The sequence below is a fragment of the Wolffia australiana genome, chromosome 1, assembly GCF_029677425.1.
Source record: "Wolffia australiana isolate 7733 chromosome 1, ASM2967742v1".
In the NCBI taxonomy this organism is placed as follows: Eukaryota; Viridiplantae; Streptophyta; class Magnoliopsida; order Alismatales; family Araceae; genus Wolffia; species Wolffia australiana.
Genome location: NC_135835.1, coordinates 17,678,891 through 17,683,201, shown reverse-complemented (window position 1 = coordinate 17,683,201; position 4,311 = coordinate 17,678,891). Strand labels below are relative to the sequence as shown.

General features: G+C 36.3%; 1 non-coding gene across 1 annotated transcript; it reads left to right on the top strand.

Moving 5' to 3' along the window:
• The first annotated feature begins 2,865 nt into the window (after positions 1–2,865).
• On the top strand, positions 2,866–2,939 carry TRNAW-CCA (transfer RNA tryptophan (anticodon CCA)). The gene has a single exon. It is a non-coding gene; the product is annotated as a tRNA-Trp (tRNA).
• Positions 2,940–4,311: the final 1,372 nt, after the last annotated feature.

The following is a 4,311-nucleotide window of genomic DNA, read 5'->3' as shown; positions in this document are numbered from 1 at the left end:
TATCTCGTAACCTAAATTACGTGCGAACTTCAACTCTTTGCTATAAAAGACTCCAATGAATCTACCTGTAGGAAAGATTAAAGTGCCAAACTTGTCCTTATATGGCAAGAATGGATGTTCTATAGTACTTGGACATACAACATAGGCTTCAATAAATCCAAATAAGTTCTCCAAATCAGTATCTTCCAAATTATTATGCCAGACAGGGATCCCTGAAGGCATCGGATAGGATTTCATAATATAAGGATAGAGAGAGTTCACATCGTAGTAGTACAGATTTTCACCATATGGCTTATATACATCGACATGCCCTCCATAATAGCCTCGCCTAATAAAGGTGTCTTGGTTTTTAGTAGGTATATTGATATGAAATATTTTATCATCAAAATATCTCTTACGAAAGATTTTATGGGCAAGGGCTGAGACTGTCATCACATCTTCGACATCAATCTCATAATTAGACCAATAAATATCTTGAGCTTTTTTCATCACACCTCCTAAGACAAGAATATCCTGACAAAGATAGTTAATTATAGCTTCTTTATGATCCTTAATATTCTCGACAGTCAAAGAAGTAGGTGGGATAGAACCTTTGGAGCCTAATTCAGGGCATAAAGTTTTAGACAATGATTCAAGACTGCTAGGAAGTAATGTGTAAGAATCTCTAAAACGGATTAATAATTTATTGCCAACATAAATTTTCAACTCGTACAATCTATGATTCCTCATCAAGGTTTTATTTTATACTTATCACCACGATCTGTATAATACTTCATAATAAAAATACCATCAAATCTTGAAAAATTGTGAAAATAAACAGTGCGAAATTTCTTATTTGATTTTACATATTCTTCCAAATTATAGATAAAATCAGATAATATTTTCTCACTCCTTTCTTCAAACTTGGGATAGAAAAATATGTGATCCTCACTAAAGAATGTATTAATCATTCGACATTATGTTTACATTAAAAAAAAATTAAGAGTTAAAAAGGATTTATTTATTTCAGAACGTGATTTGACTTCGCCGTCGCTTCTGCTCCGCTCGTCTTCATCTTCATCTTCACCGCTTCCGCGCCTTATTACAACACAATAATTAAATATGGATTCTAGTCTTTCTTTTTCAAGTTGAGTTTTTAAGTTTTTGTATATATAGTATGCCTATTTTTTCTGGTTCTAGGACCAGTAGGTAGCTCTAGGGATCGACTCGGTTCTCTCAAATTGTTTATCATTATTTAAAAAAGGTCACGAAGAAGTTTTATTTATAGCAATAGTAATTAGTAATTACCTTTTTTCAAGATCTATTCACTTAGTAAGATAGATTTTTTAACTTAAAAATCGACAACTCATGTTTATATAAAAAATGATATCCCCACCGCTTACGAAAGGATCGCTTGGGTTTATGAAAGGGTTGCTTGGATTTCTCGCTCCACGCCCGCTCGTTCGTCTTCATCTTCATGCTCATCGCGCCTTTACTTCGTAACTCTTCATTAAGCCGAGTTTTCTTTCTTATTTCTTTTATATATATTATATAGAATATTATGACTTCTAAAACTTCGCGTTACCTTGGATTGAAAGAATTGCCCACACGCTCTGTTCGATCCATTTCTTTCTGATAAATTAGAACCTTTCATTGTACGCTTGTTATAATAGCGAAAAATGTGTTAAATTATAATAGACTGGTTGTGTCGATTCTTTTGAGCTGGAAATACGCGGAAATTCCTTCACCATTTTGGACACAACTGGTACATTCCACACTTTGACGCCGCCATCTTTACCATTGGCCATGGACCTCCTTTGCTTTGGATTTTGGATCGACCCCACTCTTATATTTTCGACCCGAACCGAAGAGGCAAGGAATCGAAAAAAAGAGAAAGGCGCGGAAGCGGTGAATATATGAGGATGAAGACGAGCGTTCAGATTCAGACGAGCGAGCGGGAGCGAAAGGATAAACACGAATGATTATAAAATAATAAATAATTAACTAATACAACTTTTTCTAACTAGCGTTTTTAGTCTAATCATAGTACTTTACGTATTTTATATTATTTATTTTTTGTTTCTTAGACCCAATTTTATATTTATGTTCTACCAAATAAATTTGATCTAAGACCCTGGGGCCCTTATATTCTTTCTCTTTTTTCCTATCCTAAACAACTGAAAAGAAGGGGGGGGGGTGGGGGAAATTACTCACATAGAATTCTTTGTATCTCTTCATTTCTTCTTCCATATCAATAACAATAAATAGAATTTAAAAAGGTTCGACCTGAAATTCAAGGCGCGAGAGCGGGAGCGAAGGTTCTGCAAGAAAACCTGCTAAAAACCCAAACCTTAGAGTAATCAGCACAAGCAGGGAATGTTATTATATAACATAACCTGTGTTTCCTTCTTTATTGTAATACATGTATGATTAGATGCTGGAACTAAATAAAGGATCCCTCGATTTATAATATAACCAAAATGTCTATGTACCGCCAGTAGATGGGATTTTGCTTGCCCCTAAAAAAAAAAGACCCCTCCGGAACCAAATCATTATTTATTTATTTTTAAGTATATAGTTTATAGTATATTCAACAAAAAAGCCAAAATGGCAATCTTCTTCGATGGAAGAAATAACGAGGTGGAAAACAAGAAAGGGAATCTCTACAATGACACTGTAAAAAGGGGGATGTAGCGCTGCTTGGTAGCGCGTTTGGTTTGGGTAAAAAATGTCACGGGTTCAAATCCTTTCATCCCTACCAATTACTTATCCTATGGGTAAGAGGGATTAATTGAGATCGATTATAATTGGGCATAATTTCGCATTTTATGAGACTATATGCAAGGAAATTCTTTGCCATACAGTTGTATCTTCTTTCATAAGAAAGCGCTCTTAGTTCAGTTCGGTAGAACGTGGGTCTCCAAAACCCAATGTCGTGGGTTCAAATCCTACAGAGCGTGAATATGTTCTTTGTTATATTGAATAACAAACAAGAAACTAACTTAACTGAAAAAGTTGAATTACAACTCAAATTCCTGCGGAGAGGCGCGAAAGCGGTGAATATATGAGGATGAAGACGCGAGTGAGCGAGCGTTTAGGTGCTTATGAGCAGGCGTGAGTGAGCGGGAGCGATGAAGATGAATCTGAATGGAGCGAAAGTACGAAGTCAGAAATCACGTACGAAGTCAGAAATGTTACTTAATCAATCAAAGGTCCAACTGATCACCACGTCTGTATTGTAAATACGCCCTTACGAAGAATCCTGCCAAAGTAACATTTCAAAAACCTCTTATTTACGAAGTAAATAACATAATCATTCGGTTATGTTTACATAATGTCGAGTTCATGCTGAACCTTCATTGGGTTTATAAGAATGGGGTGCGAGAGGATTAGATGGCTTAACTTCGTTACCTGGAGGCAAGGTCCCTGGAGCAGGTTGATTAACAGATGTGCCTGTGTCTTCTATTTCCGAAACAGAACACGACAAGTCCCGAATCCACGAGGGAACTCTTTTAAGTTCATGCTGAACCTCTTATGTCATAAAAAGAACGGGGGCATCGGTAGTGAATAGGGATCCCACAGCCAAAACTATGGCCCAGGCCAGACCGCCCAGCCCAACCCATTACATAGAGCTAAGGATGAGGCTCGAACTCCTAGAGATAAAGCCATCCTTTCAACTGAAGTCCAAAGATGATAAAAAAAAAGTGAGAGGATAATTAAGGTGCGGAAGCGGTTCATATATTAAGATGAAGACGAGCGTTCAGATGAAGACGAGCGTTCAGATGAAGACGAGCGTTCAGATTCAGACGAGCGTGAAGATTAAGACCAAGACGCGAGTGAGCGAGCGTTTAGGCGCGTATCAAGAATGCAGATTTAAGTATCTAACTGTATTCTACTTCTTGGGGTTATTTATTTCGTAACCTCTGACAGAAATCTAACTTAAAATAAAGAATTATTTACTTCGTAACCATCTCTTTCTCAACTGACCCATTTTAATCATTAGTGGTTAGGATACTAAGTAATGACATAATATCCCAAGTTCGAGTACTTTATTTTTTTTTATGAAGAATAGTCTCATAAAAAAAATCTATGGAGTTTCCCTATTAATAATAAATTATTTCTTATATAGCTAGAACGACCGCAGCAGATACTAATTTGTTAAGAATCAATCGGATTGAAGCGATAGCATCGTCGTTAGTTGGAATCGAAATATCTGCGAGATTTGTTGTATTGATTAAACAAATCGTCAGAATCCTCAAAATGACACATTCTCGAAGAGCCGTATATTCTTCTTGCTGATCAACAATAATTACAATATCGCTTCGCCCCTGT